We start from the raw sequence: 12,108 nt of genomic DNA on the forward strand, positions 1-12,108 counted from the left end.
GACGGCGCCGGGCGGGGGCGGCCACCAATCCCAAGAGGCCTGGGTGGCGCGTCGAGTGACGTCACCGCGGGCGGGGCCGCGGCGCCGGGGGCGGGCATTTGAAACGGGCTGTGGAGGAGGCCGAGCTCTGCCTCACGCCCTGAGCAGCTGTCGCCTCGCGTCTCCCCGCCCCGACGCCCTCGCTCGGCGCGCAGTGGACGCGAGCCCCGGCCAGGGGCGCGAGCCGGCGGGTCTCGCGGGGCGGCCGAGGCCCCGCTCGCCTGCCGGCGTCGGCCTGGGCAGGCCGAGGACGCGGAGGGGCGGAGCAGGTACGGGCGGGCTGGCGGCGGCCCGGGGGGAGGGCGCCGCGGCCCCGGCGGTTGGAGGGTTGGAGCGGCGGGCCCAACCGCCGGGAGCGCGGGGTTCGAGGTGGCCCCTCGGGCGTTAGGGGCTGACGGGGCTGGGCCGGGTGCGGACCTCGGGGACGACGCGAGCTCAGTAAGTGCCGCATGGAAGGCCCTTCCCCGGGCCACTCGAGTGACTGGAACTCGCCGATGAGGAAAGCGGGAAGAGGCCCGTTCCCGGTTCACGCCTCACCTAGGCTGACTCCTAGTAAAGGACACTGGTGTCATCCACTTGAATGCCATGCCTTCATTTAGTCCCCTTCCGAAGTCTTTCCAAATTTCACTATGGCCGGGAGTGTGGCCTGGTGGCAGAGCGCTTGCCTAGCACGCAGGAAGACCCGGGTTCCACTCCTCGGCCCCACAGACAGAGATAAAGCCGGAAGTGGTGGTGCTGAGGCTCAAGAGGTAGAGCTCTGTCGAGCCTCGACAACGCCCCAGGACCAGTGCCCAGGACTGGAGAGAAAAAATGTACTCTAAATCCCATTCCGCTGCCACCATCCTCTCCCTCTTGAGTTGCAGGTGCCTCTTCCTCTTCCATTTTGTGTGTAACAGTGACCGTGGCTTTTTAAATGATCAAGTGTAGTGTTACACTCCTGCATTAAAATTCGACTGCATTTAGCATAAAAAAAAACATATTTCTTATTGTAACCTGAGACCTCAAAGAATCTGGTTCCTCCTTATCTACCTGTCTCCTCACTTACAATCAGTTTTAAACTAAGCTATAGAGGTAGTGACTTGGGCATTTTTATTTCACAGAGCAAGGCAAGATTCCTTTTGTCTTTTTTGTTTGTTTTCTTAGATAAGAGTCTCCCTTTGTAGCCCAGGCTGGCCTAGAATTCTCTTTCAGTAGCTCAGATGGTTTTGAACTCAAGATACTACCAACTCAGCCTTCTAAAGACTGGTAAAATTAATCTTTGCACTAACACATCTGGCTGTAGGACAACTTTATTGCCACTTTTCAAGTCTTAAATGCCACTCTGAGGTTTCCCCATGGGTTTAAATGTCCCCACTCCCAATTATATGAAACTTCTATATGAAGGAAAAAAAAGTTTGACAAAAGCTTCCCTCAACAAATTGTAGGTAAAAATTCGATTTTAGCTACAATATATTCCCTACCCTTCTACCGCCACACCGTCCTGTTTTATTTGTCATATGAACACTATCTAAACTTACTGTTTGTTATATTTCTTTCTTTTCTTTTAGGTCTGAGAGGCAGCGTAGCAAAGGCATTAAATGAAAGTGATCTAGCCTTTCTGGAATCTATATTTTATTTCTACCTTTTTCCTAGCTGCTTAACCCTAGGCAAGTTATTTTCTTCTTTGTGCCCTCAGTTTCTTCATACCAAAAATGGAGTAATTTTCTCAATCAAAAAAATGGAGTAATTCTCTTCCCTTCCTCATATCACTGTAAGGATTTTATAAACATTTGTAAAGAACTTAGAATTATCTCAGCAAGCACTACTTACATAAATGTTAGCCATTATTATTAATGTTATTTTTCTTATTATTGTCTAGCATCCTGTATTAGAAAATACATTCCAGGAAAGCAGGAACCTTGTCTCTCTTGTTCCCTGGAGTATCCTCTGAATGTAGAACAGTGCCTGGCACATAACAGGTATGGAGTAAGTATTTGCTAAATGAATGAATGCATGGATGCGTGATGCTCTGAAATAGAGGGAGTAACTATGGTAAGATAGTAATACAATTATAAAAAATACCCATAGTTTTTAGGTTACAGTTGCCCCTTTCAACCCTGAGTGATACCTCAATCCACTTAACTTGCTACCTATTCTTTTACAAGTAATTGTAATAAAATATGTACCCCATAATTCCATTACAATTCAGTACAATGTAATCAGCAGTTCCAGAAATTTGAAAACAATTAAAATTATCTGAAAGTATTAATAAGAAAAAAACAAGGGAGGGTGAGCCAATGTAGTCATTATATTTAATGTATATTATGCAAAAAATGGACTGTGTAACTTGAGGGTAAGGATAGGAAGGAGAAAATTGAGGTGAACAAAGGAAAAGGGTAACACTTACCAAGAAGCATTGTACTCATAACCTTATTTGTGGAACTACAACCCCTTTGTACAACAACTTAATAAATTATGAAATTAAAAAAGAAAAGGAAAAAAATCTAGAAAGTATAAAACCTGAAAATACTGTTACAGAAATTAGGGGCTAGAGCACTTGCCTAGCAAATATGAAACTCAGTTCACTGCACTGACAAAAAAAAAAAATGAAACCATAAAACATTTGAGCATTTGAAAATATTATGAAAAGAAACTAAAAGGTAGAAAGTTTACTAAGAACTTAAAATTCATGTTAGCTAACTTAGTGATGGAAAAAAAGTAATATTTGCCTCTCAATTTTTTTTGGTGTTTTTGTTTTGTTTTGTTTTTTGGCCAATCCTGGGCCTTGAACCCAGGGCCTAGGTGCTGTCCTTGGGCTTTCTCAAGGCTAGAACTTTACCACTTGAACCACAGCACCATTTCTGGCTTTTTTCCATGTACCGAGGAACTGAGCCTCGGTCTTTGTGCATGCTAGGCAAGCACTCTGCCACTAGGCTAAACTTCCGGCCCTCAATTCTTATTTTAAACCCATAATCACAAAAGTAGTTCTTCCATTCCTTTTATATGACCCTAGTCATTCCCTCTGCAATATTTTTTTAACATGTCCCTCTTAAAATCTATATGCTTCTTCTCTGGCTTCATCTTTTCATCTTCTTTCTTTAGAGTGAAAGACATTTTGGAGCTGGGCACAGGCACGGTGGCTCACACCTGTAATCCTAGCTACTCAGGAGGCTGAGATCTGAAGATCAAGGTTCAAACCCAGCCCGGGCACTAAACACCATGAGACTCTTATCTCCAATTAATCACTAGAAAAGGGGAGGGAAGTGGGGCTGTGGCTCCAGTGGTAGGACAGTAGCCTTGAGCTGAAGAGCTCAGAGACAGCGTCCAGGCCGAGTTCAAGTCCTATGACCCACACAAAAAAGACACTTTGGTTTCTCTTAGAACATTTTAAAAACTACTCACCTTCTTTCACAGCATGTCTATCAAGTTGTTTTGGCAAGGCCTGCATCCTCTGCTTTCCATGTGCTGAAATAAGATCATCCCATCTCTGTCCTTTGTGATCCTCACTCCTCAAGCCTTCTTAGTAACTAGCATCGTGCCATAAATCCTGTCTACAAGAATCTCCAGAATCATCCCTTTCAGATAATTCTTCTCTCCTGATTGAATCAAGAACTTTGTTGTTTACTAGGCAAGTAATCTTATTTCTGAGCCACACTCCTGACCTTCAGATCATTCTTACTACCTTTTTTTTGGACATGGTGTAGTATACCTTAACCTTTAAAATTCTCCTTCATTTTAGTGACAAAGCAATAATTTATTTCAGTATAATAATTTATTTCAGTTTTATGTAATAACTGATTGCAAAATTGACTGCTCTTGCCAGGAGCTGGTGGCTCACACCTGTAACCCTAGCTACTCAGGAGGCTGAGATCTGAGGATCGTGGTTCAAAGCCAACCCGGGCACCAAAGTCCATGAGACTCTTACCTCCAGTTAACCACCAGAAAACCAGAAGTGACATTGTGACTCAAGTGGTAGAACACTAGCCTTGAGCTGAAGAGCTCAAGGAGAGTACCCAGGCCCAGAGTTCAAGCCTCACGACCAACAAAAAAATAAATAACTGTAAGTATAGAAAATAAACATATAGGAAAATACATGCTAGGCAAATTATAAACTTTATGTGATAACATTAATATTTATATTGAGTAGTATTAATAGGAACAGATTATTTTTTATTTTATTTATTTATTTTTTTTTTTTTGCTAGTCCTTGGCTTGAGCTCAGGGCCTGAGCACTGTCCTTGGATTTTCTCAAGGCTGGAGCTCTACCACTTGAGCCTCAGCACCATTTCCGGCTTTTTTCTATGTATGTGGTACCAAGGAATTGAACCCTGGTCTTCATGCATGCGAGCCAAGAACTCTACCACTAGGCCAAACTCCCGGCCCAAGGAACAGATTATTTTTTATAACAAAATGAAAAATCTACTAGAAAATATTATAATCATGCACGTGAATGTAACTACATTGTTGATTTTATTTTCATTAAAGATTTGTTTAGAAAATGTTTTTTTTTCTTTTTTTTTGCCAGGCCTGGGCACTGTCCTTGGACTTTCTCAAGGGTAGAGCTCTACCACTTGAGCTTCAGCACCATTTCTGGCTTTTTTCTATGTATGTGGTACCAAGGAACCGAACCCGGGTCTTTGTGCATACTAGGCAAGCACTCTACCACTAGGCCAAACTCCCGGCCCCAGAAAAATGTATTTTCATGTGCTGTATTGCTGCTGAACTAAATGTACTTTTCCCCATATGTGGAGCACTGGCTTCAAACAATTCAGCTCAGTATCATTACTTTCTTGGTAGTTGTTGGTACAGTTATAGAAAAGAGACACATCTTATAGAAGCCATTGGTAGTTCTGTTTGGATGTTACATGAGATGTGGGTGTGCTGTTTTATATATTTTCTTTTGCTTTACTGCCTTCAAAACTAGCAAAATTGTAAATGTGTGGCCCTTTGTATAGTGCTGTTGTTTTTGGTAGTGTCCTGTATGAACACTTTTCAAGTGTTGCTGGATTATAGGTATTCATGTAATTTTTCATGACTTTTTCATATCTTAAGGTAATTTTTTTTTTTCACAGCCCTGGGCTTGAGCCTCAGGACCTGAACACTATCCTAGGTCTTCCTCAAGCCACTGTCACAGCACCACTTCTGGCTTTTTCTATGTTTATGGTACTGAGGAATCAAACCTAGGTCTTCATGTGTTCATGTGTGCTAGGCAAGCATTCTACCTCTAGACCAAACTTCCGGCCCCCTTAAGGTAAATTTTTGTTACTAGGATCAGTTTTATGAAGTTTCATGGCATTTAAAAATTTTTAAGTTTTTATTGGGAATACGATTTCTGTCATTTAAATACTGATAGATCAGTAAGACTGTTTTTCCACCTGTCATTCCTGGGCCCCTTTGTTTTCAAAAATATCTCAGATTAGTGATAAAAGGTAGGTAAAATTTATTATTAAAATCTGAGATAGGGTAGAAGTTTTGTTCAGTCAATATTCAACAGCCTTTACTGAAAGGCCATAAATAATTACATAAGACTTATGTTTGGAAAGGGAAGAGATATAATTTATTGCTCCCCCAAAAAAGAACATAATCCACATGTAGCATTCTAGAACTAATGGTCAAACTAGTACCCCAAACAAATATAAAAAAATAAAAGGTTAAAAAAAATGCAAGATCGGGCCAGGAGTTTGTCCTAATGATAGAGTGCTTGCCTAGCATGCATGAAGACCTGGGTTCAATTCCTCATCACCACATACATAGAAAAAAGCTGTAAGTAGTACTGTGGCTCAAGGGTAGAGCTCTAGCCTTGAGAAAAGTCCAAGGACAGTGCTCAGCCCCTGAGTTAAAGCCCCACAACTAGCAATAATAATAATAATAATAATAATAATAATAAATACAAGATTAAGGCTGGGAGCATGGCCTAATGGTAGAGTACTTGCCTAGTATGCACAAAGACCCGGATTCAGTTCCTTGGTACCACATACATAGAAAAGCCGCAAGTGGTGCTGTGGCTCGAGTGATAAGAGTGCTGGCCTTGAGGAAAAAACCCACCAACGACAGTGTTCAGGCCCCAGAGTTCAAACCCCAGGACTAGCACAAAAAAAAAAAAAAAAATGTGGAGGAAATTAATAGAAAAACATTTCTGCTCATGATATAAAAAATTTAGGGCCTAGAGTGTGGCCTAGTGGTAGAATGCTTGCCTAGCATGCATAAAGCTCTGGGTTGGATTCCACATAAGCAGCAAAAACTGGAAGTGACGCTGTGGCTCAAGTGGTAGAGCACTAGTCTTGGACAGTGTCCACACACTGAGTTCAAGCCCCAGGACTGGCAAAACAAAAACAACAACAAAAAGAATTACTCTATAAAGGTAATGACAGATGTTGGTAAAGCTGCCTGGAAAACTGAAACTCTCATAGATTGTGGGTGGAAATATAAGCATGTTACAGTTACTTTGGGAAACAGTGTAACAATTTCTCAAAATGCTAAACATAGAGTTGTCATATAACCTAGAAATTTCATTCTATGTACAAACAAGAGGAATAAAAAACAGAACCACACTTCTACATGAATTTTCATAACAGTACTGTTCATAATCTAAAAATAAAAGCAATCTAAATGTTCATTAATTAATGAACATGTAAAAATGTGATACCTGTGAAAATCCTATGTGGTTGTAGAAACAACACTGATATACTACAGTATGGATGAAGCCCAAAAGCATGATGAGTGAAAAAACAAAGACATGAAGGACCACACATTACATGATTCCACGTTAGTATGAAGAGTAGGCCACTTGTTTGAGAGAAGAGGTGGGTTAACGATTGTCTTGAGATGAGGATGGATAGTTACTGTGGCTAGGTTGGTTTTGGATCTATGGAAATGTTGAAGTGTTGTTTGCACAGCATTGTAAAGCTAAGTATGTATACATTGAAAATGGATGGATTTGTGTTGTATTAATTCTGTCTCAATAAAGTTGTTTAAAAACTACTTGAATCAAGTATGAAGCGTGAAAGTGTCAGTTTGCACTGGTTGGCATGTAGGCTTTTGTTTAGTTGCTCTTTGGGATTGGGGGTTGGGGGGGTTGTAGGGCTTGAACTTGGGGCCTGGGAGCTGTCCCTTGTTCCTGAGCTTTTCACCCAAAGTTAGCACTATACCACCTTCAGCCACAGTGCCACTTCTGGTTTTCTGGTGGTTAATTGAAGATGAGTCTCATGGACTTAAACTGCTTCAGTGGCTTGATCCTTACATCTCAGCCTCCTGAGTAGCTAGGATTACAGGTGTGAGCCACCAGTGCCTGTCTTAGTGGGTTTTTTTTGTTTTTAATGCTCTCCCTGCCTCCTTTACCTTCCCTTCTCCCCCTTCTACTTCCTTGCTTCTTTCCTCCCTCCCTCCTGCCTTCCCTGTCTTCTTTTTCAATCACTATCTTTTGCCTTCTTTCATCTACTCTTGAGGACTGAATGCAAGGCTTTATGCTTGTTAAGCAACTAATATACATTCCCAGTTAAGCTACACCCTGATGTTTCATTTTTAGTTCCCTTTTCTGAAAGGGTCTCATATTTTTTGCTGGAACCGTGAGCCCTCCTCTATCTGCCTTCATAATGGCTGAGACTGCAGATGTGTGCTACCAATGTACTATTATCTATGTACTTCAGTCATTGGTTATACATAGGATAGCATGTGAAACCATTCAGTCCCTGGTTCTTAAATACAAGCCAAATATAACTAAACAAAGATTAATGCATTTAACATGAAAAAAGGATCCTAGAAGGGTGAATGCTGTGGAGACAGACATGTTGCCAAAAGTACTAGGAAGTTTAATTTTTTTTCTATAAGTCTCAGAAGGAAACATCTGCAACCATGAGAAGTATCTGAGGAATATGCAGTCAACAAAAATAGTTTCTGATAATGAAAAATAATTGATAGTATGTTTGGCAAAAGAACAAAATGTTGGAAAATAAGAGAAAAAAGATAAGGGGCTGGGAGGGCGGTCTAGTGTTAGAGTGCTTGCCTAGCATGCATGAAGCTCTGGGTTCAGATCCTTGGTACCACACAGAAAAAGCTGGAAGTGGTGCTGTGGCTCAGGTGATACGAATGCTAACCTTGAGAAAGCTCAAGGACAGTGCCCAGGCCCTGAGTTCAAGCCCTACGACTGATTAAATAAATTAATAAATATAAGACAATTAGAGGGTCAGCTAGCGGTTTAATGACTAACTAGTGATATGGACATACAGCCAACTGAAACCTAAAAGACTACATGAAAGACATGATACAGGGCAATTTCATAATGATGAAGAATCTGTGTTTTATGCATTAGGAAGTCTAGCACTATTTGACAAGAGAGTTTTACTGCTTAGATCTTAATGAGATCTTATAAAAATGCAGACCAAAAGAATGTCCTTAGCATGCAGAAAATTGAAATGGGTCATACAAAAAAAAAAAAAACAACAGGAAACAGGGCTGGGAGTTTGACCTAGTGGTAGAGTGCTTGCCTAGCATGCACAAACACCTGGGTTTGTTTCCTCGGTACCACATACACAGAAAAAGCCAGAAGTGGTGCTGTGGCTCAGGTGGTAGAGTGCTAGCCTTGGGGAAAGCCTAAGGACTGGCAAAAAAAAACATTAGAAAACAGATTAGCTTGAGATTTTGAAAAGCTAGAATTCAATGGAAGAATGTCTTTAGAATTCCAGAAAAGTATGAGAATAAAAGATAGTTTCATTTACATAATCCTTGGTAAACAGTTGTGGTATTTGTAGCCACCAATTAAAAACTTGCCTTTCATATTTAGGAAAGTCTTCAGTACTGTGATCCCTGCCTCACCAAAGTTGAAGTCAGAACTCAAGGACCCAACATCTCCTGCAGCAGAGGCATAGACTCATAGATTCTTTCAGTCAGCTAATTTTACAGAAGATCTTAAGTTGAAAAAAAAATGTGAAGAACTAGAATTTGCAAATTACTTGTTTCTTGGGAGCATAATGAGATACTGAGATTTCAGTGGCAGCAATGACACAGATTCTATTTGGAAATGCCCTTTGCTCAGTCTGTCAGTGCTTTGACAAGGTTAACTATGTAAGTACTTTCATACAGTTTGCTGGATGATTGGGATATTATCCCAGAATGTACTGTCTTCAAGGCCTGGCTCTGGTCCTCCCAAAGGGTAAGGTAGTCTCTAATAAAGTTTCCAAGGGTGCCCTTGATGGATATTATCTACTGACATAACTGTCAGGAGACTGAGATGGAAGGCAGTGAGGCATGTAACCTAGTAGAGAGGAAGAGGCAATCCCACTGGATTGTGACCAACAAAACCATCAGGAAGAAGGCTGTACAGTAATGGAGAGACCAACTGGACCATATTCAAGTAGGAATGAAGATTACAGAAGGGATAGATCTATGAGGAGAATGCTGCTTCGGACATACGTTGTATGCATTCAGGTTTAAATTTCTGGAAATGAACTAGTAGGTTTAAGACAAATGAAAGAACAAGCTGGGTGAGGTGGCTCATGCCTGTAATCTTAGCTACTTAGGAGACAGATCTGAGGATCAAGGTTCAAAGCCAGCCTGGGCACAAAAGGACCTGAGACTCTTATCTCCAATTAACCTCTAGAAAACAGGAGGTATGGCTTGGCTCAAGGGTAGGGCAGTAGCCTTGAGCTGAAGAGCTCAGGGATAGCACCCAGGACAAGTTCAAGCCCCACAATCCACAAAAAGAAAAGAAAAAAAAAAGAATGAGACTGTTTACAGGATTATATAAATTTATACATGAATGGCAGTGCAATTGCAAGCCACTACATAAAATCAACTAACTAAGAGCAGCAGGGATACTCTACATATTTTGGTATAGAACAGAAGAATACACCTCATAATTTTTATTTTGATTTATTTTTCCAGTTCTGGGGCTTGAACTCAGGGCCTGGGCACTGTCCCTGAACTTTTTCTTTTTACTCAAGGCTAGTACACTACCATATGAGCCACAGCACTACTTCTGGCTTTTTCTCTTTATGTGGAACTGAGGAATCAAACCCAGGGCTTCTTGCCTGCTAGGCAAGCACTCTACCACTAAATCACATTCCCAGCCATAATTTTTTATGGTATGAAAGCTCACAATATCTAAAATTGAAAAGTTCAAAAGCAAAAAAAAAATCTCTACTACCTTAGTGATTACCTTTGAAGACTAGAAATGAGGGAGGATTCTTTTAAATTACATACTGTAAAAGTCACATTATTTAGTTCAAGTGTAAAGTGTTGGTGAGTTTAAAGTCACTTCTGTTCTTAGGGTAAGACTTGCCACTCAAGAATGCTCAAAACAGTATTGATAGTTCAAAAAAGCCCGTGTGGCCTGCCTCTGTACGTCCGTGGGTTCAGGAGGGTTGCCTCCCTGCTGTCAGCTGATCCATAACAACCGAGCAAAGCAAGTGGAGTGGCTGCACAACATTAGCCATCCCACATCCAGTTGGAATGAGATCATAGTATGGCACTTGAGTTGCTGGATTTAAAAGCCATTACCCATCTTCACAAGTTAAGATGTGTTGTTCATGCCTGATATCCTGCTATGTAACTTTTCCATCCATACCCATACTTTTTTTTTCCCGGATATTCCTAAGTAGAAAATATACATTTGGGGCCGGGAGTTTGGCCTAGTGGTTAAAGTGCTTGCCTAGCAATGCATGAAGACCCGGGTTCGATTCCTCGGTACCACATACATAGAAAAAAGCTGGAAGTGGTGCTGAGGCTCAAGTGGTAGAGCTCTAGCCTTGAGAAAGTCCAAGGACTGGCAAAAAAAAAAAAAAAAGAAAAGAAAAGAAAATATACATTTGGGAGACCAGGAAAAATTATACTTTGGTCTTCCTTTTTCCTATGCAGCTTATTAAGAAAAAATAATGAGGCTTATTTGTAGGACAGACATTACATGTATATGTATATGTATATCTTATGAATATTGTAAGTATAGCATATGGTATATCACATGTACAATGTATATGTGAGTATCTTGGAGAGAGAAATATGTCATTTAAATAAGTGCTTTTTAGAAGTGACATTTTGAAGAGCTTTCACCTTAATGATTCATATTAAACACAAAATAAATGGGCAGTTAGATAACGCTTATTGAGAGAAGTCAACCCCTCACCAACATCTAGACCTGGTGGAGAAAGATTACTCAAGAAACAGAGTTAGGTCTGGAAGGCAGAGGTTATAACTTAGAAAGAGATAAAGAAGTGAGTGAAAGGGAGACGAGCATAAAATCAACAACAATGAAGTATTTGACCAGAACCAAGAGTTCATGTAAATAATTGTCAAAAGATACATTTGGGGAAAAAGGCAATAGCTGGTGTTTTAAACAAAACCCATTAAAACCCCACTAGAATGACAAGGACAGTCTTATCCCCTTATCTTGCAAAGGCACTAAGTGGAAAAGGAGATAAGATACCGGAAAAAATTGGCATTTGAAAAACATGGAAAAGTATAAGCTGACTTATTAAACCCTCAGTCCTAAATTACCAGAGAGGCAGGCTGGGTTCATCACTCTGAGCATCCAATCTGCTTTTCCAAACTATTCTTTCTACAAAATAATGACCCAGGACTACAGAATTTATAGAAAGCCTTAAATATTAAAGTGATCAAAACAACAAAAAAAATGAACAAAGGACAACTTCACAAAAAAAAAAAGACTTTCCCAGGCACAGAGGCTTTCGCCTGTAATCCTAACTACTCAGGAGGCTGAGATCTGAGGATCATGGTTCTAAGCCAGCCCCAGAAACTAAAAATTCTGTGAGACTCATCTCTAGTTAATCACCAGAAAACCAAAAGGCAGCGCAGTTGTTCAAGGGGTAGGACCATAGCCTTGAGCTGAAGAGCTCAGGGACAATGCCAGGGCCAGAGTTCAAGTCCCACGACCAAAAAACAAAACCAAGCAAAACAAAAACTTTCAGGGAACAAAAGGAAAACTAATTTTTAAAAAACATTGATATAGCCAGACACTGGTGGCTCATGCCTTCAGGAAATTGAGATCTAATGATTGAGATTCAAAGCCAGCCTGGGCACAAAAGGCCTTGGGACTTCTATCTCCAATTAACCACCAAAAACAGCAACAAAAAAACCGGA

The 12,108-nt window shown here is 40.8% G+C and overlaps 1 long non-coding RNA gene across 1 annotated transcript; it reads left to right on the plus strand.

Moving 5' to 3' along the window:
• Positions 1–110: 110 nt before the first annotated feature.
• Positions 111–5,379, plus strand: LOC150045381 (uncharacterized). Its single transcript, XR_016532779.1, has 3 exons — positions 111–308; positions 1,898–1,997; positions 3,121–5,379. It is a non-coding gene; the product is annotated as an uncharacterized LOC150045381 (long non-coding RNA).
• Positions 5,380–12,108: the final 6,729 nt, after the last annotated feature.

This window comes from Megascapheus bottae, chromosome 27 (assembly GCF_031878675.1).
Source record: "Megascapheus bottae isolate mThoBot1 chromosome 27, mThoBot2.hap1, whole genome shotgun sequence".
NCBI lineage: Eukaryota > Metazoa > Chordata > Mammalia > Rodentia > Geomyidae > Megascapheus > Megascapheus bottae.